Source organism: Syngnathoides biaculeatus, chromosome 8 (genome assembly GCF_019802595.1).
Source record: "Syngnathoides biaculeatus isolate LvHL_M chromosome 8, ASM1980259v1, whole genome shotgun sequence".
In the NCBI taxonomy this organism is placed as follows: Eukaryota; Metazoa; Chordata; class Actinopteri; order Syngnathiformes; family Syngnathidae; genus Syngnathoides; species Syngnathoides biaculeatus.
In genome coordinates this window covers 10,668,267-10,693,234 of record NC_084647.1, presented here as the reverse complement: position 1 = coordinate 10,693,234, position 24,968 = coordinate 10,668,267, and positions in this window count along the sequence as shown.

Sequence of the window (24,968 nt, the reverse complement as noted above, 5' to 3'; positions counted from 1 at the left end):
AAAGAAATGTGGCACATTACCTGCTCAAAGAGTCTGCTGCATTTTTTTATTTTTACCTTTCCACATTAAAAGCATTTTATTTTTTAAGCCAGTTCAATAAAGGATTAGTTTATTTCACTCCCGTCTTTATGGGGGGATATTATAACTAATAGGAATGGTAATTGTTCTGCCCCAAGTGTTTAATATGTTAACAAGATCGATTTTATTAGAAAAGATCTGTTTGTGTTGTTAATTTTGAGAGTGCATTGGTGAGTTTTTATTTTGAAACTGTAGAATACAGGAAGTAGGAAGCGCTGAGCAGAGCGAAAAACGGTAAAAAAAGCATGTCAACAGTTGAAAGATGTAGCACGTTGAAATCAGCTTATTCCTGTGCAGGAATCCGTCAGAAAGCAATGACTGTGAGTAATTTATGTTCTTTACATGTTTCAGAAGCATTGTTAGTAACTTTAACAGTATCTTCGTGCATATTTGTGAGCTGCACTGATTTAGTAACTTTACATGTTGTGTTCATTCTCATGAGATAGCGAGCGGCAGTATGTGTATCTGCTACTCACTTCACTAGAATGCTGTTGCTGTTTGTGCTTAGACTTACTGAATGTGAATGTTTAATTCATATACTAATGGAAGATGTTGATACTCCATACTGATTTGACATTGCAGTCTATTTAGTATGTTTTGTATTTCTTTTTCTAGTTTCACTCCATTTTCATTGTGTCACCCGACTTGACCTGTTAAGAAGTCATTAAAGGAGCAAGCACGCTCACTTCCTGGCTCTTGAAAAGGAGTTTGGCTGGCTGTTTATTCATGTTAGCACTTTGGAAGTAAAACACATGAAGAGAACAGTACAGTTAAAAGCCAGTGAATCAGAAGGATGGGTCTGCCACAGTTATGGAAGCACAAGCAATAGAAAGGGAGGAGAAAGCGGCATCAGTGTTCAGCTCCAACTCCAAAGCCACTTCCAAGTCTTCAGTAGTTAGTGCTCCTGCTAGAGCTAGAGCTAAAGCCGAAGCTGCACGCACCAGAGCCATATTCGCTCAGAAGGAGTTAGAACTGAAAAGACAGAGAGGTAGATTGGATTTGGAAAAGGCTACACTAGAAGCGGATTTAGAAGCTCTAGGACTGGAAAAGGCAGCTGCTGATGCTATTGTAGAGACTGAAGTTTTAGAAGCTGCAGCAGGACCAGAATATGAGGATAGGTGCAGCGCCAGGAGTCGTATCTCATCGCAGATAACATGTCAGCGTACAAAGGCATATGTGGAACATCAGGCTCGAGCCAGCTTTGAAACTGCATCGTCTGTGGATATAACTCCTCATTGTTTTAACCCTAACCAAGACAGCAGGAAGCTCCTGAATTAACCCCTGCACACAACTGTGATGCCACGCCTACAAGGAACACACAGCAAAGTGAGCACTTATCAGCACCTCAGCCTCAGACAAGCCTGTTTAAGCGCTCCAACCCGCACTCTCAGCCTCTCAGCTCGCAACCTCAGAACCCCCAGTCCTCCTTTAAAGCCTATCAGGAGCAGAGCTCTCCCTCATTCAGTCATGCTAGCCAATCAAACCACTTCATACAGAGCAACCCACAGCATTCTTCTTCTGCTCCAGCCGCTAACATGATAGTCTTCGCTAGGTACCTTGCCCGCAGAGAGTTGGTAACCACGGGGCTCACTAAATTCGATGACCAGCCTGAGAGCTACAGAGCATGGGAGTCCTCTTTCCTTAATGCCATTCAGGGCTTAGAGTTGACAGCCAGTGAAGAGCTGGACCTCCTGGTAAAATGGCTGGGAAAGGAGTCATCTGAACATGTTAAAAGAATACGTGCTGTCCACATCACCAATCCTCACGCTGCTCTCGAATTAGCCTGGAGAAGACTCCAAGAATGCTATGCTACCCCTGAAGTGATTGAGAATTCTTTATTCAAACGATTGGACAATTTTCCTCGGCTAACCTCCAAAGATAACATCAAGCTAAGAGAACTTAGCGATCTGCTCTTGGAACTATTCTCAGCCAAGCAGGATGGCTATCTACCAGGACTGAGCTACCATGACACTCCTCGAGGGATTAAGCCAATCGTGGAAAAGCTGCTACCAAACTTACAGGAAAAATGGCTGTCTGCTGGCTCAAACTACAAAGAACGGTACAGAGTGTGTTTCCCTCCTTTCTCGTTTTTTGTTGACTTTGTCAGATGTCAGGCAAAGGCCAGAAATGACCCCAGCTTTGTGTTGGTGACCAGTAACCGCAGCCATTACCATAGTGAAAGATCCGCAACCAAGCATGATAGTGCTAGGACAGCTGTGTTTGTGCAAAGAACAGATGTGTCAACAACAGATTCAAGCTTGTTACACAAAACATCTACTGACAAGAAAGGTAGTGATGACCCAACCAAGTACTGTCCAGTGCACAATAAGCCACATCCTCTGGAAAAATGTAGAGCTTTTAGAATGAAGCCGCTAATGGAACGCAAAAGGCTGCTAAAAGAATACAGACGTTGTTTCAAGTGCTGTTCTGGTACTCATGTGGCTAGAGAATGTCCAGCAGAGCTGAAATGCAATGAGTGTGAAAGCAATCAACATTGCACTGTCATGCACCCAGACACTGCTGTCTCCCCTGCACCATCTCCTCCGACAGAATCAGACGTAGAACAGCAAAAAAGCTCTCCTCCAGAAGTGACCTCCAGGTGCACCAAGGTCTGCGGCGAAGGTCTCCCACCAAGGTCCTGCGCCAAGATATGTTTGGTCCGGGTTTTTCCCCAAGGACAGCGAGAACGCTCAAGATGTATGCCATCCTCGACGACCAGAGCAATCGATCACTGGCCAGGTCTAAGTTTTTTAAGCTGCTTGACATCCAAGGGGACCATACACCTTACCTGATGAGGACCTGTGCTGGAACCACGGAAATGACTGGGAGAAAGGCTGTTGGTTTTCAGATCGAAGCATTGAATGGTGAAGTGTGTTTGGACTTGCCTCCGCTCATTGAATGTAATGAAGTTCCGAGCAACAGATCGGAAATCCCTTCTCCAGAGATCGCTCACTCCCATGCTCACTTGAGATCCATGGCACCTCACATCCCAAAGATCGATCCTAAAGCACAGATCTTAATCCTACTGGGGAGAGACCTCCTACAAGTTCACAAGGTGAGAGATCAAATCAATGGACCCCACAACGCTCCCTTTGCCCAGCGTTTGGATTTAGGATGGGTTATAGTAGGGGAGGTTTGCATCGATAGTACATACAAGTCCACTGTATCAGTCCTTAAAACCCATGTCCTACAGAATGGACGCCCATCTTTTCTGATGCCCTGCCAGAATCGCATCAGTGTGAGAGAGAGAGTAGGCTACGGCGGGGAGGACAGACAGTCTACCTCCGCACAGCTGACAACATATCCTGCGTCTGCTGTTACTGCAAAAGATAAACTCGGACGAGATGTGTTCGTGAGAACGGAAGATGATAACAAACCTGCCTTGTCCTTCGAAGATGAGACCTTTGTGGAGATTATGCAAGCAGAGTTCAAGAGAGATGAGCAAAACAGTTGGATCGCTCCTCTACCATTCAGAACACCCAGACCACCCCTTCCAAACAACCGTGCTCAAGCTCGCTCCCGTCTTCATTCATTGCAACGCACATTGAACAAAAATCCTACAATGAAAGAACAGTTTTTCGACTTCATGGAGAAACTCTTCAACAATAAACATGCAGAGGAAGCCCCCCTCTCTCTGAGGATGAAGAATGCTGGTACCTACCCATATTCGGGGTCTACCATTCCCGAAAGCCGGGTGCCATATGAGTGGTGTTCGACTCGAGTGCACAAGAAGATGGCATCTCTCTCAACAGTGTCTTGCTCTCAGGGCCTGATCTGAACAACTCCTTATTGGGAGTACTGCTTAGGTTCCGAAAGGAGGTTGTTGCGCTAACAGTCGACATCCAGCAAATGTTTTATGGTTTCCCAGTGAGAGAAGACCACAGAAATTTCCTTAAGATTCGTCTGGCACAAAAACAATGACTTGACCAAGGAGATAACAGAGTACCGAATGCGAGTTCATGTATTCGGTAACAGCTCCTCCCCTGCAGTGGCGATATATGGCCTTCGGAGAGCACCCCAAGCAGGTGAGAAGAAGTATGGAGCGGACACACGGCAGTTCGTCGACAGACACTTTTATGTAGATGATGGACTCATTGCTGTCCCAACTGAGGCCGAAGCAATTGATCTGCTCAAACGCACTCAAGCTTCCCTGGAGGAGTCTAACCTGAAATTACACAAACTCATCACCGTGATGCAAGCCTTCGCACCTGGTGATCTGGCGCCTGGTCTCAAAGACTTAGGGCTCGGCGAAGAAGATCTCCCTGTGCAAAGAAGCCTTGGTTTGTGCTGGAACATAGACTGTGACGCCTTTACATTCCGAGTAGCAGTCAGCGACAAGCCATTCACTCGAAGTGGGGTGTTATCCACAGTCAATAGCCTTTTTGACCCGCTAAGCTTGGTCGCACCAGTGACTATCCGAGGGGGAGCCCTACTCAGAGAACTTTCAGCTGATGTTTACGACTGGGACACAGAGCTTCCTGGAGAACAGTTTATCAAGTGGGAAACATGGAAAAAATCACTACAGGATCTGAGCAGCCTCCATCTTCCTCGCTCATATCTGCATCAGTCCCTCTCCAGTGCTGCATCAACTGAGCTGTGCTTGTTCTCTGATGCTTCCAATTGGGCCATAGGAGGAGTAGCGTACCTGAGGGTCGTTACTACAGACGGACAATGTGAAGTCGGCTTTGTGCTTGGTAAAGCGAAACTAGCCCCTCAGTCAGGGCCCACTATCCCACGCCTCGAACTCTATGGAGCTGTGTTGGCCGTTGAGATGGCTGAGCTGATACTTGACGAGCTTGACCACAAACTAGATGCTGTCAGGTTTTACTGGGACAGTAAAGTTGTTCTTGGATATATCTACGAGTCCAAGCAATTCTTCGTTTACGTGCACAATCGTGTCCAGCGTATACGACAGACAACTTCTCCACAACAGTGGTACTACGTGCCTACAAATCAGAATCCAGCTGATTTAGCCACCAGATCTGTGGTTTACAGGGCCAGAATTCCTTCACAAACTACATCAACCAGAAACACCCAGATCCTTTGAGATGGTGGATCCTGAGGAAGACGTGGATGTGAGGCCTCAGCTGACCACTCTTGCTACTTCGCTCAGAGAAAGTGAGCTCACCTCAGAACGATTCCAACGGTTCTCAACTTGGGAGTCCATGCTGAGAGGAGTTTCCTTCTTGATCCATCAGATTCGCTCACACGGGACAAACTCAACAGTTACATGTAAAGGATGGCATCAGTGCAACCAACCTCGCACTCCAGAAGAGTTAGAAGCGACAAAGATCGTCATAATCAAAGCTGCCCAGAGAGATGCTTATCCAGAAGAGTGTGTCGCACTACTAGAGAACAGGGCCATACCAAAATCCAGCACGATTCTGAATCTCGACCCTATCGTGTGTGATGGTCTCCTGCGAATAGGAGGATGTCTGAGACATGCTTCAGTCAATCCTGAGGTCAAAATCCCATTCATTCTCCCGAAACAAAGTCACGTCACAAGATTGCTTGTGAGTCATCACCATGCGAAGGTGAAACACCAAGGACAGCAGTTCACAGAGGGAGCAATCAGGGCTGCTGGTCTGTGGATGGTTGCTGGCAAAAGATTAATAGGCTCAGTTCTTCATCGCTGTGTCACATGCTGCAAGCTCAGAGGAAAACTTGAGACACAAAAGATGGCTGACCTCCCTTCAGAACGTCTGAGCTCATCTCCACCATTCACGTATGTAGGGTTAGATGTTTTTGGACCCTGGAATGTAATCAGTTGACGCACAAGAGGCGGAATGGCTCAAAGTAAGCGATGGGCTATACTTTTTACATGTATGAGCACCAGGGCTGTACATGTGGAAGTTATAGAGTCCATGGATACTGCCAGTTGTATCAATGCCCTGCGAAGGTTCTTCGCCTTAAGAGGGCCAGCTAAGCAGCTGAGATCGGACAGAGGCACGAACTTTGTGGGAGCCAGCTCTGAGCTGTGTATGGAACGAGCTGATCCAGGTCAAACCTCCACTCTTAAGTTCCTCCACGAGAATGGTTGTACCTGGGAATTCAATCCCCCACACGCATCCCACATGTGAGGAGTCTGGGAGTGCATGATCGGCATAACCCAAAGAATTCTTGACTCCATGTTGCTGCAAACCAGACACTCACCTGACCCATGAAGTGCTTTGCACCCTCTTGGCAGAGGTATCTGCTATCATCAACGCAAGGCCTTTGATCCCTGTCTCTTCTGATCCCACTTCTCCAATGATGTTGACCCCTGCTATGCTCTTGACCCAAAAACCGGGGATACCTGCTCCACCTGGAGGCTTCAATGAAAAGGATCTCTTCAAGTGTCAGTGGAAACAAGTGCAAGCATTGGCAAATGAATTCTGGTCTCGATGGAGGGATGAATATCTCCACACCTTTCAGCCAAGACGCAAATGGCACACACCACGTCGTAACCTGCAGGTTGGAGACATAGTGCTGCTGAAGCAGAGCCAGACACATTACAACGAGTGGCCGATGGGGCTTGTCGTCTCCACCTTCCCAAGCAGTGATGGACAGGTCCGCAAAATTGAAGTCAGGACGTCGCAAGACAAAATAAAGATTTTCTTGAGGCCTATCTCTGATGTTGTCTTGCTCCTGGCAAAGAAAATCAAAGTTAAAGTACAGATGCTTTAGTGGCATTAGTGCCAGACGGGGAGTGTTCTGCCCCAAGTTTTTAATATGTTAAGAAGATCGATTTTGTTAGAAAAGATCTGTTTGTGTTGTTAATTTTGAGAATGCATTGCTGAGCTTTTATTTTGAAACTGTAGAATACAGGAAGTAGGAAGCGCTGAGCAGAGCGAAAAAGGGTAAAAAAGCATGTCAACAGTTGAAAGATGTAGCACGTTGAAATCAGCTTATTCCTGTGCATGAATCCATCAGAAAGCAATGACTGTAATTTATGTTCTTTACATGTTTCAGAAGTATTGTTAGTAACTTTAACAGTATCTTCGTGCATATTTGTGAGCTGCACTGATTTAGTAACTTTACACGTTGTGTTCATTCTCATGAGATAGCTAGCAGCAGTATGTGTATCTGCAACTCACTTCACTAGAATGCTGTTGCTATTTGTGCTTAGATTTACTGAATGTGAATGTTTAATTCATATACTAATGGAAGATGTTTATACTCTATACTGATTTGACATTGCAGTCTATTTAGTATGTTTTGTATTTCTTTTTCTAGTTTCACTCCATTTTCATTGTGTCACCAGACTTGACCTGTTAAGAAGTCATTAAAGGAGCAAGCACGCTCACTTCCTGGCTCTTGAAAAGGAGTTTGGCTGGCTGTTTATTCATGTTAGCACTTTGGAAGTAAAAGACATGAAGAGAACAGTACAGTAATTACATTTGGAGCAGGTTGTAAAAATAATTGGACTACTTTAAAAATAGATTGTTTTTTTCCCCCTCTTCTCTGTCAAGGGCTGTACAATTTTCCAAACATCATGGCTCTTAATTTTAAGGTCATGATCTGGTTTGCATTCAGTCCAATATGGTAACAAAATTCAAACATAAAAGTGTTGATCTTTTTTGGAAACAGGAACACAATTGAAATTGATAAATGAAATTTTGTTAATTTCAGGTTCGTGTGGTGGACTTTGGGCGAAGGGCGGGAAATACCCCGAAATGGTCACCAGTCAGTCGCAGGGCACACTAATAACGTATACAACAAAGTACAAACAAATGTTTCATAATGTGTGGCAACTATAATAATTTCTTTTTAAGAAAGTACAACAGTTTCTTCTTTTTAATAAATGCACAATACACTGCACTGTTTGTGTACAGAGTAGACATTGGTAGAGCGAAGTAATTTAGCATATAATTCCAAGCATTTCTTAAAATGCGATTATCCAGTTAGTTTTGAGTACTACAATGGTTGCCACCTAGCATCAGGATCTAGTCATCTGTAATCAACAAACAAAGGCAGCATGATCCCGGACCATCTCATTTTCTGGGTCAGATTTACTTCAAACATAATATCAATATTGGAAAAAAATATATAGTTTCGATATGAACGATATATTTTGTGACACCGGTCCTGGAAATTTTTCTGGAACACCTCATACATCCATAATTATTCTCGATGATAAGACATGATAAAGATCTTGAATCAGAATACGGTACAGCGATGCTCCAATCATCGTGGGAGTTACGTCCCAGAGAGTGATTTTTCTGGAACATAATAATGAGCAATAATGAGAGACCATATCAAAAAGCATTTAGAAATATTTTATATAATATTTAATAATAAGGCGGCACGGTGACGCATCTGGTTAGATCGTTGGCCTCACTGTTCTGAGGACTGGGGTTCAAATCCCGGCCCCGCCTGTTTGGAGTTTGCATGTTCTCCCCGTGCCTGCGTGGGTTTTCTCCTGCCACACCCCAAAAACATGTAACATTTATTGGACACTCCAAATTGCCCCTATGTGTGACTGTGAGTGTGGTGGTTTGTCTCGATGTGCCCTGTGATTGGCTGGCAACCATTTCAGGGTGTCCCCCGCCTCCTGCCTGATGATAGTTGGATAGCCTCCTGCATTCACGTGACCGAAAAGGGTAGGATAAGTGGCTCAGAAAATGGATGGATGGATGTCATAATAATAATAATAATAATGGAATAAAAATAAAAATATTTGTTTTTGTATTACAATAGCTATGCCTAGATCAGTAGTTTCAACCATACATACAACTATGATCTGAGAAACTTTAATCATTACACACTCATCCTATATCATTACCATTAAAAACAAATGTCTGGCTGATATTTGACTGTGAAAAACACAAAAAGGTGAAACTATGAATATTGAGCCGAGAATATGCGAGAAATTACTGTTTTCCCTTTCACACAGTCATCTTCTTGCCACTTTTACTACCTTCGAAGACGCCATATTGCAGGTCGACTTTAAACCCCCCATTGTGTTTCAGTGATGGTCACACGGAATATAGATCCGGGAAAAAACTTAAAATTATTGACTGTGTGAAAGGGGTTTATGAGTCACACTCCTCACAAAGTGACCTTGTTAAACGAAAGGTAGAAAATGGAAGATAATTAAAACAAATAAAAAGTAATTGCTGGGGGAAGTGAAAGCAGCCCAGATTCCTTATAAATTAAATTAGGATGGAAAACAATCCTGCTGAATGAGCTCAGCTGCGAGCCTGAGGCTGTGGTTATTAGCATAATGCATCCACTTTATATTTCCATCCCTTTTTATTTTAAATTTGCTTTTTAGTGTGTCTATGTCATCTTTCAGGATTTTTTTTCCTTCCCTTCCCCTTCTCCTCTCTTCCTTCCTGGTCACATTCTCACAGACCTCGTGGCTCGTGGCACTTTTCTCACTCTCATCGCGAGCTTTTCGTATGTGCATGAGGATGCGTCATCTGATACGCGCCCCAAACAGGAAATGAGGAACTGAAGCAACAACTACGCATGAGGTAGATTAGAAAAGACGCTTGAAGTGAAAAAGGCTGTTAGATTCCGAGAAGAGAAGGGAAGGAGACATCTGAGACTTTCATCCAGTTGTTGAAGTTAAAGTTTGACAGTAGATTCCCAGTCGGGCTTTGTTCATCAATTTATGCAAGCAAAGTACTTTATAGTAACATGTAGATCAAGCAAACAATCTTGTACTAGATGAGGTTCATCTAGTACAATTAGCTAGATTATCCACCTGTTGCCATTCATACAACATAATCATTTTGCTGTGTGAACTCAACAGTCCCAGATTTCACAGTGAGGAAAGATGAGATCATTACTTCAGTATAGTTTATACTTTTTTAATTTTTTTTCTCTTGTGAACTACTGTATGTGCTTTGGTTCATGCAAAACATTGCATTAAAAGATTTATGAACGTTAGTAGGGATTTGTCACTCCACAACACATTGGACACGTTTCAGACTTTGCTTCATTTGCCAGGAAAAAAAAGCAACATATAAATCAACGAAATAATCAATCAGAGTTTGGACTTGTATCCGAGGTTGTCCCTGAATGTTAATACAAGATGCTTTGAATTATTATGTTTCCAACATTGTGGTAAGAGTCTGGGGAAGTATATTTTCTGTTCCCAGTGCATAAAGCACAAGCTTGCTTGGATGAGGTGTTCGAATTTAGGGTGGACGAATTTGGCTGAAGACCAAACCTCTTGGCCATCTCGTGACATCACATGATCAAGGTGTGGATAAACTTACATTCACATTGTTGTGGTTATGACAGGAGGAACTAGAATGGCGCTGTCCATTTTTTGCCTCTCCCACTTGAACTTTACTATCAAAGTTAACATCAGCTAAGAGAATTACGTGTTGTGTATTAAAACCCCCCACTGTAGAACAGAGCACTACTTAGCTTAATGCTAATATAAAAAGCAAAATGTCATAGATGGGCTAACAAATAGCATTGGTGTTGTGGTGTGCGAATAGTTGAACACAAACAGTGGAGCAATGTATTTTTTTACAAAGTACAATGGTCCAGAATGCTATTTTTCTGATAAAAACACATTACAAATTTTTTCCAGATAATAGCATTTCCATTTTTTTTTTCAGTAAGGAAAGATATTTAAAACGAGTGTTACAACCATGGCCATGGAACAAATTAAAGTTAGGTACCACTCTGATTGACTTAAATGTTACGTAAGAGTAAATGTTAGCGTCTTTACTTTATTACTTTTACTGAAGTACAGGAGTTGACTGTGAATCTGAATACTTTTGTCACCTGTACTATTCTCAGCTTGAAAAGCCAATGCTGCAGTTATTTCAAGCATTTATCAGTTTTAAGAATAGCTTTAATGAGGACTAAAAACACTGTGAACTAAAAGCTAAAACGCTTCAATGGTGACCGCTTTGACACATCAAATTTCTTGCATCCGTCACCATGAAGTCTTTTTTTTTTTTTTTTTTTTTTGCAAGGGGTTGTTGAAACAGCTCACTTGGAGTCTAACAGGGCAGTTGTGTGTTTGTTCGCAGCCACGCTGCATAGTCGTACCAAAGTGCCAGACAGCGACCTGTTAGCAGTAGAGTTAATAAAACAAGTGAGAATCCCCGAGGATTACCGTTCAAAGCGAGAGTGGCGCGCCGGCAGGGCCTTCGCAAGGCTTTCATCCGCCCGTGCGGTCGGCATTTTCGCACCGGGGGCGACGGTGTGTTGTGATAGTTCGTTTATTTTACTCCCGCTGGGCTTGAGCACTGCACACATGGTCAAGCTTTCCCAAAGAGAGGACCCCCGTTATCAGGAGTGAGTCAGTGGGTGTGGGTGTACACCTTCACAATATTACTGGCTAGTTTGACCAGCGTTTTTTTTTTTTTTAAATAAAAGACACAGATCTATAAGATATGGATCATTTATTAGTTAAAGGACCTCTCTAATGCTGTGAACATTGGCACTTATTACAACGTTTCCCCTCAAATAGCCTCAGTAGTATTTTTCAGGTTATTTTCCGATATATATTTGATTTACAGCAAGCATTTGGCCCACCCACAAGTTAACCAAAAACGCTATCACCTGGGTTTTATCAGGTCAATATATTCATAACATTGCTGACATTTAAAATAGAGTCTGGAAGTTGACATGACAGAGGTGTTTTCTTTTAAAGGCTTTTTGTATGTTGGTGGTGTCGGATTTTGATGGTAATGGGGCTGTCAGTGTTTGTACATTTTTATTTTTTAGCATACTAGATTAGCAGTTCAAAATAATTTAGGGGTGGTGTTGTGTGGATGTGAATGTGAAACAGTGTTACAGTATATGATATCAATACAAGGTATAGTAAACAAAAGAGTGTTTGGAAACTCAAGAAAGATGTTTTTTTTTTTATTTCAATCTTTGCAAAATTTGTCATGTACCCTGCGAATGACTGGCAACCATTTCAAGGTGTACCCCGCCTCTCGCCTGAAGATAGCTGGGATGGTCTCCGACGTTCCCAGGATCCTAGTGAGGATAAGCGATAAAGTTAATGGATGGATGGATGGATGGATGGATGAATATTTCAGTTAGTATAATTTTAATCAACCACCAGAAATTCATATGGTTTTAAACAATACTTCAAAAGATAGTATTTTGGGGGAAAAATGTAAACGTTACAATGCACTGTTCAACATTATTACAACATAGTTTGATGACATTTGACAGTTTTTAAAGAACTGAGAAACACTGTTCTATCAAATTTACTTATTTACTGAACTAAAAAAGGTATTTCAATCAAAAGCATGTTAACATGTCTTGTTGCATTTCAACAAAGGACTCTTTATCTGAAAACAACTTTGCAATTCCAAACCAATCACACTTTATTTCTTAAGCACTTTAAAAGCACAAACTGTGCACCAAAGTGTAGAACAAAACAATACATACATCATACAACAATAATAAAAATTGCATAAACTTAAAGCACCCTAAATGTGAATCATTTACCTTTTTGGTGGTGGTACGATGGCATCGGCGGGATTCAAGTGGACAGGAGGAAGTGTTATGCCGAAGTAATCGGCCATGATTTGACTGTGTAATTCTCCACTAGCATCTCCACTTCTTCTATTACCTGTGGCCTTTGCTTTGTAATGCTCGTCACTCCTTTGGCAACACTAGCTGCCGTTTATTACATTTGTATTATTTAGGATAGTCAAAATATTCATATTGGCCATACGAGGCTAGCAAGAGCCAGAACACACACGCACCCCATTTTTGTACTTAGCAATGACAGTATCTCCTTCCTCAGCTCCACTGTGGTTTGCACAACTTTCTTTTTCCTTTCCTACTGGTAGCACCACTGTCTTTCTTTGGGCACATGGCGAAGAAAACACTGGAAAGATAACAAAAACAATTTTTTGTTATTTATGTTACTTTTAGGTTACTTTCGACAAAACAACGGCAGAATTCTATAGAATTTAATTTAACAATGATAAAATTATAGAACAGAAGCAGAATCGATTTTCTTGCCACTGTCCATGAATGGTACGTTCACAACTAAGAATTTTTCTGTCTCACGATGCAACATGAGACATAGATGGAAATCAGCACTCCCCTGGATAGGCTCCAGCACTCCCCGCGACCCTTGTGAGAATAAGCGGCTAAGAAAATGTATGGATAACTAGATGGAGAAGAAAGAAAGAAAGAAAGAAAGAAAAAGAAAGAAAGAAAGAAAACTGTGTTCAATCAGCATAAAGAGTGTGCAAGAATCACGTGGTGGTGTTAAGATTTATTGGGTAATGCCGGCTTATTTAGTGCTCATGAGTCTGATTACGGATGCACTGATGGTGTAGTGGTAGTCTGCCTTTCGTCCAGCGAGCTGGGATAGGCTGCCACTCTCCCATGACCCTCGTGAGGATAAGTGGCTTGGATTATGGATGGATGGAATGTGATTGCAGAGGGGAAGAAGCTATTCATGTGGCAGGAGGCTCTGCCCTGAATGGACCATAGCCTCCTGCCCGAGGGGAGAGAGCGGCTGTGTCTTGGGTGTGCCATTGCCTTGATCAGGAGTTTATCAGCAGTGCCAAAATGACATGAAAACAATCATAAAAGGCTGCTTTCCATTTAATGCTTGTACTTTTCCAACACTATCAAGAGTCAACTATTTTAGTCCTGTATAGCATTACAGATTCAAAATTTGGAAAGTTTCCACCTTGGCAGAAGTTTGAGGAAAAAAAAAGAATCTTCATTTTTCAGAGACCTAATATCCAGTTTGCTTGTGGACATGAGCCCAAACCAACAAGCAAAGAAATAACATGTTTTTCCAAATAGACATGTTTGTATGTCATGTCCATACCAGCTGTGAAACACAAATGCAGTTTCTGAAAATATCCAGTTTCACACTGACAGACCATCCAGGATGCTGTGGTGGGGGTTGTGGGGGGTGTTTCCTCTTCCTGTTGCTGTTACTGTTGGACTTTCCTGTCATTTAGTATTAACTACTAATAGAGCGTTGGGTGCCTTCCAGACTCCCCTAAAAGATACTTCTTTTTTCAAATCTGCAGTGGGTTTGCTTCCTTCCAGTGAAGTATGAGATCACATCCTGTACACTTGGGTGGGCTGCATGGAGATGAGAGAGCAGGTAAATGAGGACGACACGTGTTAATCAGATGCAACACGGTTGTCCTCTTTGTCATTGCAAATGCATCTTATCCGGGTCTTGCTTGTGGGAAAGATGAGCTGTTTGTTGGGTTTATTGTGCTTGTGGCCATCCAGGACCAAAGCGATTCTCAACAAACTGCCTTCAATTAACCCTTTGCTAAGACTAGAACAAGAGATCAGCAAAGTTGGGCCTGGGGCTTCTCGGGGCCTGCACTGTTCTTTAATTCCATCCTAATGAGTGTCTACTTTATCAAATGTTGTGTGTTAGTTGAACCCCCTCCCAAAAAATTGGGTGATCCAACAACCCATTTTCTTGACCGCTTATCCTCACAAGGGTTATGGGGAGTGCTGGAGCCTATCACAGCTGTCAATGGGCAGGAGGCAGGATACATCCTGAATTGGTTGCCAGCCAATCGCTGGGCACATAGAGACAACAGTCGCACTCACAATCACACCTAGGGGCAATTTAGAGCGTCCAATTAATGTTGCGTGTTTTTGGGGTGTGGGAGAAAACCGGAGTGCCCGGAGAAAACTCACATGGGCACGGGGAGAACATGCAAACTCCACACAGGCGGGTCCGGGATCAAACCCGGGACCTCAGAACTGTCAGAACTGGCCAACACTTTCCAGCTGTTCCACCATGCCACCAAATTAATTTGTTAAATAATTGTAAATATAACTAGCTGTACAGTTAATTCCCATTAGAGTCAACAAGTTGCCCATTTTCTAGAAAAAAAGTGGTATTGTCACACAATCCAGCATAAGCATTATAAGGGTACCCTTGGAAACTTTCCAAAAAATTGAAACATCTTTGTAAAAGCCTCAGTGGTTTCTGCTTTAAACCAAGGTGCAAGGTGTGGACAAGTCTTTCATGTCCACAAGTGATGAATAGTATTCATCAAATACCGCTGCTAACTGTTTAAACTCAACTGTGGCCACTCCTCCACATTTATTTACACAGCAGTGCCAAAGTGCTGCCCGGCGGCGTTACCAAGATGGCTGCCAAATGCCGGGGTTGCACTTGTATTAAATGCTAAACATCAACTTGAATTAGCTTGACCACATCGTTAGCAAGATTATGGTTGATTGTTTGATTTAACGCAGGGATGGGCAAGGGTTGAGTTTCTAGGGCCACATTTGGCTTCTAAAACTCATAGTGTCCAGGCCATTCATAGATGAGGAGGGGGAAAAAATGAGCTAATTATACAGTGCTTAACAATTTATTAGACCACCACCCAAAGATACGTTTATACCTCAGCTGCCCTAAACACGTCAAAAATAATTTTCTGTTTCTGGAGTACACCAGTGTGTTCAAGCCCCTGCATCAAAATGGTATTCTAACATGCATTCCATGTATTATGAATGACCCAATGTAGGGTGGTGATGTAACCCAGATTTATACACATGTCAAAATAGGGTGGACTGTAGCTGTCCATTCAATATAAATAAATACAAAAAAAAACATAAATATGAAATAAATACAAATCAATCAAATGAATAACAGTAAGTATGGCAGTAACTGAACATGCCTTTTTGTGCTGCATGAAGTGTGATATGTCAGGACTGTTGTTAACTCCCGGTAATGTTATTTCTGTTGTTTTTCATGAAATCCTTTTTACCTCCTAAAAAAGAAATACTTTATCACTAGCTTTATCTTGGATGGAAAAGTGTTATAGTCTGTAATTTTTTTAAGCTTTATGCGCAAGATGACGGTTTGTACTTTAGTTTTCCCTTCTGAAAATGTCCGAAACAGATTTATGTGTCATGCTAAATCTAATGTTGCTGAGGTAGTATTTTGAAACAGAAAAGCAACCATCCAGAACTGAAGAGAACTGAAGAGTTCTGGATGGTTGAAGAGTGCGTGAAAGAATGAGCCTTTGGTCAATGCCTCTACCAGAGTTTTAAGTATGGAAAGATAAAGAAGCAAGTTACATTTACATCCATCCCATTTCTGTACTGCATCTGAACTGCTTGCCAGCCAATTGCAGAGCACAAGGAAACAAACAACCATTCACACCGACATGCAATTTCTTCAATTAACCCTCTACCTCCCGGGACTTCACGAGGGTTCCGGGCCAGCCCATCTTCGCTATCTTTGGCCGAGAGTCTAGGTGTACCTTGAGGTGGTCACCATTAATTCGCAGGCTACAAAGAAACAACCATTTGCACTCACATTCACACCTATGAGCAATTTAGAGTCTTCATCAAACCTACTATGCATGTTTTTGGGATGTAGTAGGAAAACAGAATACCCGGAGACAACCACACAGACACAGAAAGAACATGCAAACTCCACACAGGCGAGGCTGAATTTCAACCCCTGCCCTCAGAACCATGAGGGGGACATGCCAACCAGTCATCCACCATGCCGCAAATTACATTTCAAGCTAATAAATAATCATGAGGACATTCAGTTTTGCTTTTTAACTAATATTTTCCTCGAGTAAAAAGTGAGTTGCACGTATAGCTATAGAAAAAGAAAGCTGCTAATGATGGGCGTGGCAGTTCTTTTCAATATACTGAATCATCGAATCAGGTAATTAAAAAGATTAGTTTAAAAGACTCGTTTACTGAATCGTTCCGTTCTTTTCCACAAAATCATTCAATGCTTTTTCATTCAGTGAAGGTCCCTCATCACTTTCACTGAAGAAGTACATATTGTTGTCATAAATTGTAAACTAGAGAAAGGCAGGGGTAAAAAAAGCAGTTATCACCTCCCGTTTTCTCAGAAGCAAACTCTCTAAAAACCAGGCTTCAGTGACTCATGAAAATGTGTGCAGTGAGCTCAGCTACCACACGTATTTCTGTGTTCCCTGTACATCCACACAGGCTCTCGGCGGACAGCGAGAATGCTTTTCAACACGGTGGACCGATGTTGACATCAGTACCCTTCTTTACTGGTCTGCCTCACAGTTCTGAAGACTGGGGTTCAAATCCTGGGCCCACCTGTGTGGAGTTTGCTTGTTCTCCCCTTGGCTGTGTGGGTTTTCTCTGGGCACTTCAGATTACTCCCACATCCTAAAAACATGCATGATGGGTTCACCGAAGACTCTAAATTGCCCGTTGGTGTAAATGTTAGGGTGAATGTTGTTTATGTGCCCTGTGATTGGCTGGCGACCATTTTAGCATGTGACCCACCTCCTGGCCAAAGATAGGTGGAATAGGCTCCAGCACTCCTGTGACCCTTTTAAGAAGTGTGTCAGAAAATGGATCGATGGATAGAAATTATTGTTCTCTTTTATAATCCTATTACTGACATGGTGTGGTTATGTTTGTATAAATATACAGCCAGGATATTTTAATTTTCTTATGGATCTTTTCCCCTGCAGCCAGAAATCGGTCTCTTGTCCTCACATGTGTAGTCTGTAAGGATTATGGAAACACCATCCAAGCCACGGACCATTTTGTGCACTTATTTTCATGTGCTTGACTGACTCAACACTCGGTGTTAGCTTGAAGAAGTGGTTGCTAGTGAAAGGTAACCCTGCGAGAGCGTCAGAACTTACGGTTAAAATTGCTCATGAGTACGTTCATTGCGTAGGACATCATTCCTCACGCAAACGAATTGTTCGTCGAACTAGTTTACAGTGAACAGCTGCATGAATCCCTACATAAGTACAAGTACATCACTCAATCACAAATAAAGAAGTTTAATGAACGATTCTCTCCTGGCTAACAGTACATTCAGTTCACTTTCAGTTGCTCAGTGCATTTAGTACAGCAGTACATTCAATTCAATAATACATTCAGTTCAGTTCAGTTACTCCCCTGCCTCCAAACTACTGCCTGATGCTAGTTGCTTATTAGTCTTTTTCCCAAGTTCATGACAATGCTGGCAAATACCGAATCACATTGCAGTACATTTAGTGAAGTCTCAACTGTAGGGGCGCCTCGGATTTCATTTCTTAAATAAATAAGCAGAGAGTTTCTGGACTGGTGTCGATTTATTCTGTCATCATCTGTCCAAACGTCGAATATTTGACACCAAACACTTGATGGATAACGCCATGAAAACTATGGCGTGGACAAAAAATTCACTACAAAATCACAAACACACACACACACGTAAATCATGTTCATATGCAATACAATCCTCAAATATTCCATACCTTCCTCTTCTCTCCTAGGGCGTCATATCTTTCCCCACAAGTTATTCTCTCTGAATATCCTCCCATAACTATGAAGATGTCACTCAAAAAGACAGAGGCAGGAAGTCCATAACAAACAATATATGAAGAAGAAACACTTTTCTAAATAAAACCGGTAGTGACCAAAGGGTCAAGCTGCGAAACAAACACTCATCGCCCACAAAATAAGGTCCAAAACAATGCGAATATGAGGCATTTAGTGTACACCGCTTCTACCTGCACACTGGGTGCGCAATGGTCACTCATAGAAGATTCAGAACTGAGTAACAGAGCGTCACAGCAGCCCAGTTTCCACGCTCAGCTGACTCGTTCGCTTTATTTCATAAACTGATTCAGTACAGTACATTCACTTAAAATAGTCATTCTTTGTAAAAAAAAAAAAAAAAAAAAAAAAAGAAAAAACATTCAATGGGACAACATTAAAACCTGCAAAGGTCAAATTATCAAATCTTTTCAAGTCAAAGGATGCAAGTCCAAATGACATCACGGGTCACTGCCAACTTAGTTTGTAACATATTGTCTAGCCTGATATTATCCAATCTCTGACTCGAATATGACTGGAGTCCAAGTCATGTGGCTCGAGTCCACAGTTCTACTAATGAAGAGAGTGCAGTGTTGTGATGAAGACTGTAGTGAAGGGTGCAAGGAAAAAGAATGGCCTAAACACTTAATTTTCCCTTGTGGCGACCCAATCACAGGAAGTAGGCGTAAAGGGATGAGTCACCATACTTTGACTTCCATCGCCCACAACAACTCCCCAACACCCCCACCCTCTCTATTTAGACAACTTTTTTGTGCTTTTCACCATGTCTGAACCTCTCGATCTGCATCCTCAGAGGGCTGTGCATTCTAGGATCATGGTGACAATGATTCATGGTGGTGTCCCTCTCAGCCTTTGCATCTCATGTACTTTCTTTGTGTAGGACAGGGGTCGTCAGACGTTTTGGCTTGAAATTTTTACATTAGAATTATTGGTGTTTTTTTTTTTCTTTTTCTCTTTCTGAAACAACCAAAGATGATGCCAAAGCCCAGGCAAGTAGGAAAGTGGAAATTGCTGTCATAGTATATTGATTTGATACATCTTGACTGTTCTCAGATCTTTGGCTAGCCACACAGGCTGAAAAAGGAAGATGAACAATCTCCAACAAAAGAATTTGAATGGAACTGTCACCTTTAAGATTTGTTACAGATATTTTTTCCTTATACTCTCAAGGATGCTTGTATTGTATTGTCTGTTGTCACGGTTACTGGTAGGGATGTAACCAAGTTCAGACTTGTGTCCATACATCATCTTCAATCAGTGTGAGCCTCATCCCAGGACAGCTGCGCTTCCCTTCAGTCAGATCCCACTTTCGGCCCTCTGGGAGTGGCGAGTGGGCTGTGGTCCACAGTGAAAATATGGAAGGAACTGAATGGGTGGGTAAATGGGGATGTAGACCGGAGATGTAATAGCTTCTAATACCTTCCCTTTTTTAGCAAACATTTCTTTGTCAGACTGAATGAGTCAGACCAGCTTGTTTTATGAGTATAAGCACTCAGACGTACTTTCCCTTTGTATGTTACTCTTTGAAGAGTTTCTCCTCTGGGTTTTACACCTTGATGTTAGCTTACAATGATAAAGATGATGAGCAAAATGCTTGGACAGGGATGTTTAACCCGTATGCGAGGTGTCTGGAAAGTACATCTGTGTGTGGTCTTCGAGTTCCACCTCGCCCTCATTTGCGTTTACTGCCCCCATTGGCAGCTGTATTTTGTGTCGGTGATAATTCACAATGGTCTTGGCTGCGTGTCTTCAAAGAGCTGCCAGGGCTTTGGACATTGACGTTTCAGAAAAAAATACAGACAAGAGATGGGACAAGGCCCTCAAAAAGATCACGATAAATATCTTGAAGAAAACTGCAGGTGAGTGAAGGGGTGAGGGGGGAGTTTATGACAAGTGGTCGTGGGACGGCCCCTACTTTTCTTCTTAGTCAATAATGGAATATTTGAAAACAAACAAAAAAATACATCATCACATATGGACAATATAATAACATCCACTAGAAGTGATGCATTGCAGTTATTTGTCAATATTCTGCTATTCCCTTAAGAGGGTTGTGAGCTGATACTTAATTGTTTTTTTATTTGTGTTGTGAACCAAAATTTGAGTTGCAAATGAATTTCAGAATGAAATTGAATGGAGTGAAAAGTAACACATTTAGAATGAAATGGAATTAACATACTGTAATGGCCTGACATGTGACAAAGGAGAGCCACAATCGGTAAAATCACTTTTGGTGGTTCATTGAAACACACCACTACAAAATGTCAACACTTGATAAAAGCTACTGTCGACCACAACCCACGCCCAGATGCTCACACGTAGACGAACCGGCCAACCCAGTTCCAAACTCCTGAAGTCACTCTATAGGCCACGAAAAACATAATAATGTAATTTGTTGGGGAGGTGTTGGAAAAAGTTACTGGGATTTCAATGGATTTCAATGTCGAAAAGTGATTTGCCGTACAGATTAAGTCAATAACGACCTTGGCCGCTGACGTGCCACTGTATACAGAGCCACAAGTTGCTGAGTTTATCTGTAAGTAGTTGAGGATAGGTGAATTTGTGAATAGTTTACCCCAAAAGGCTGGGATTCACTGCAGCTACTGTATATTAATGAATAGTTATTGTTTGGTCCAGTCAAAAGTTGGGCAAATTATTTGGGTTGTTTTGGCAAGCTTCGTGCCATATAGCTCCAGCTGAAACAGATCAGTCAGCTACAAGCGAAACATGCTCAAAGCATTCGGACCAACGTGTTTGAAACTTTTTTTTTCGTATTTTCACACAAACACACACTGGCCACCTGTAGCATCTTGGGCAACGGGCAAGCAGCTGTATGCAGAAGGACATCAAAGTGTATTACTAGGCTCGCATGCATGCAGGAGTTACGCGGCACTGGTTAATGAATGACTTGTTGCTGTGTAAATGCAAATGTCATCGACCTGGCTCTGAGTCACAAGGACGAGAATAGCATCATCTGAGGCATGCACGATGTCAAATTTGGCCAGATGATGCGTGATTAGCTTTGCACGCTCAACAGGTAAAAATGTGTTCCATTTGAGTTGCAGCCAATGAGAGAGCAGAAAGTGCAGCCCATCTTGGTAAAAGTGAACTACAATATTACCCCTTAAAGGTCAAGTGCCATCCCTATAAATATTCTAAAATAGATATTGTTATGAAAAATAAATATAACATTATTCACTTCGATGTCTAAACGTAAAAATAAATATGAGCGGAGAGTGCGTCATCCATGCGCAAAGTTGCGGAAGTGTCATTCGATGACATCCAATTGGTCGCCATATTGGCTGCGTCCCCTGTCCGTGATGTCACCCCGGACATTCGCCATTGAAAACACACGGTGGACCCTACTATGGGAGATTAACACGCCCCTTCTGACACAAAAGCTCTTTTCGAAGAAGAGAACACCACACAACCGAGTGAAGTTAGCAGGGTAATACACTATTGTTTCGAGCCATGTTCAGATGATATGCGATCACGGCCAAACCACCTCCCTGTCCGAACCAGGGCAGCTCGTCGCAGCCGGGCGGGGTGGCTCATTTTTGGCGCCGAGATGGCTTATCATGGTACAGAGCTGGGCCGCTTTACGGTGTTGTTTATAGCCGCCGCCCTCCGCAACAACACCGCCAAGCCGGGGCACTTTACCGCGTTGTTGTCGCACGCGGCTGAGTGCGGCATTGTTGGCAGCGTTGTTAAAGAGCCGCTGCCGTCCGCGAGCCCGACGCGCAGCCTTCGCTGAAGCCATGACCGGCGGACACGGCGCCTCAGCCGGGGTGGCTCATTTTCGGTGCCGAGATGGCTTATCATGGTGCAGAGCCGGGCCACTTTACGGTGTTGTTTATAGCCGCCGCCCTCCGCAACAACACCGCCGAGCCGGGGCACTTTACCGCGTTGTTGTCGCACGCGGCTGAGTGCGGCATTGTTGGCAGCGTTGTTCAGAGCCGCTGCCGTCCGCGAGCCCGACGCGCAGCCTTCGCCGAAGCCATGACCGGCGGACACGGCGCCTCAGCCGGGTGGCTCATTTTCGCCTGTCATACATACGCGGATCTTTTGTTACATTATGAGACACCGATTACGTGGTCCGCCCCAAGCTATTATTTTTTTTAGGAGCTGTATACACACCTACCTGTCATTTGGAACCCACGAAGCTCTCGTCCGTTGCAGCTGTGCAATCCATTTTTCACGACAAACCGGGTCTCTTGCAAACTTATAAAGGGTAAATCCATCCTCCTGAGTGTTCAAGCAATGTCCAGCAACGCAAGGAGCCGGCATTTTGGCTAACACGAAGGAACAACGAGCTACCTTCCCGGCGGTAAAACTAATAGAAACAAACGAGTCCACTTGAGGGTGGTCCTGCCATGTACGTCACTTCCTGCTTCTTCTCGAAAACAAATCTCTCGAGACGATTTTCATGCTAGTTTTTCATGCAGTTACAAAAAGCTGTATACGTCAAAATCATGTTTTGTGGTGAAAAAACGCACGGGTCCATGTCAGCTGCCGATGAACTTTTCCCAAGTTATTATAAGATGCCGCTAACACCCTGTTCAATAGGAATTAGTGTTTAGGATGATAATGAAGTTATTGGTTGGTCAGGATGGAGTTCAGTTTATCCTGAGTTGTTAGTGGAAGTTCTGGAAAGCACTTGTTGAATGTACATGTACGCACACACTTCTGTTGCATTTTTCCAAAATCAAATCATTTCTGTTATTTATTTCGGAAATGGAAGATAAGTTTGTGGGTTTGTTTTTTTGCGGTCAGATTTTGAGATCTATTTATTGTTTGAGGCAATTATAGACATTTTGGGGGCATTGATTACTCATGGTTTTCTGCTATTTGTGGCAGGGCTCACAGTCAATGCCGTCAGAAAAGTGCAGACTTATTATATAATGGAATCTTGAAAGTTGAACAATTACCTAAATCCGTTTAGTGATCAGTTTATACCAGTGGTTTTCAAATGGTCTGTTGGGAGTCAAAAGTGGGTCGCGTACAGCTAGTAAAAAAATTACGAGTTCATTTTTTTTTAGTTTTTGGTGGTGGAGTACAGAGGTGTACCAAGTTCCCACACAGAACATGGTATGAAAGTGACATGCGTGTTACTTTCTTGCGCTGCAGCCACTGGTTTATTCTGTGAACAAATATTTTGCAACTCAGCCTTTGTTTGACCGATGTCAGGGCAAACATTCCACCTTTGACCTGACAGCTAACTCGTTTGAAATGGTATTTGAAAATACAATATATTGTACATATGTTTCCAGAGTGTATTTTTAAATGAAAATTGTTATTAATCATTCTTAACTTCTATGAAAGTGGGATGCAACTGCAACAATAGGACAATGCATGTCTCAAGGTGGTTTATAGGATAAACTCCACATATGATTGGTATTTTCTTGAACCCTTCATCATGCTTATCTCCAAAAGGACCAATAACAAACAACATTAACAGAAGAAGATGAAGTAGACTTTTTTGATTAAATGTGCATTATCTTTACCAACCAAGAACAGTCCAGTTGCTTCGGGTAGATTTTTGTGCATTTAGGATTGACGTTAATATTATTTTGTTTATTTAGGGTCTATGCTGCAAAATCTAAAATTTTACCAAAATTAAATATCCCAAATCAAGGTAAGGTTTTGTTCCCTATTTCTTCTTCCCATGCTTTGTGTAAAATTATTTCTCTTGCCGCAAACATTTTTTCCCCCTAAAAATCTTTTCGAGGTATTGTATGCTGTTATTAAGGTTGCATTACTTAGGAGCAAGTTCAACTCAAAATAAGGAGTGCTTAATTATAATGTATTAGTGGAGGTCCTATAATTAAAGTGCTTTTGAGACATTGTTGAGCAACTTTTGAGGCTAACTGAGTCGACTTGTTTTATGATCTTGCCAATTCAAATCTTCATGCTCTTGGCACACATAGCTGCTTAAATTTAGTAACAGATTCCTCATTTCATTATTATGGGTCCAATTTTTAGTTTTCAAAGTCAAGAATTGGCTCTACGGTGCATTTTAATTCCTGAAAGTCATTTCCATTTCTGTTATTTCTCAAGAGAAATGTTGTCTTCCAGTGCAGTAAAACAGATGGCGTATGACCTAAAATGTCATTGTATGCCTTCAGTTTGGACGAGATGAGGTATACTCACTCATTCATCATGTAGACTCACAAGAGTGGCGACACAACACCTGCTTGACGATGATTATGTGGAAACACTCAAGATTTAAGTGTCCCCCCACTGTTCTCCACATGTTCTAGGCGGTGTCAGCAGTTTTTCGAGGGGCCCCCTGATCAAAAGCCAGAGGGCCCAACAGGAAGCAGCTGCTGAGAAACGAGCGATGCCTTCAAGGATGAGCCCACTTGAGTCCGACTCCCCTCTGGGAGTGTTTCATTTATCACTCTGACATATTTATGAGCCTCCTGACATTGCCATGCTTAGTCATATCTTAGGGAGAGCTACAGGACAATTTTGATGTTGTTGCCCCCCACATCCTCCCCCACCCTCCAAACTCGCGCCTTCTCAAAAGCTGCTTGTTTTGCTTGTTGTGGTTCGTTAATGATGCCTTTTTCTCCTTGTAACATTCCAATTACATCTTCCCTGCCAAGGCGCCGCAGAACATCATGTAC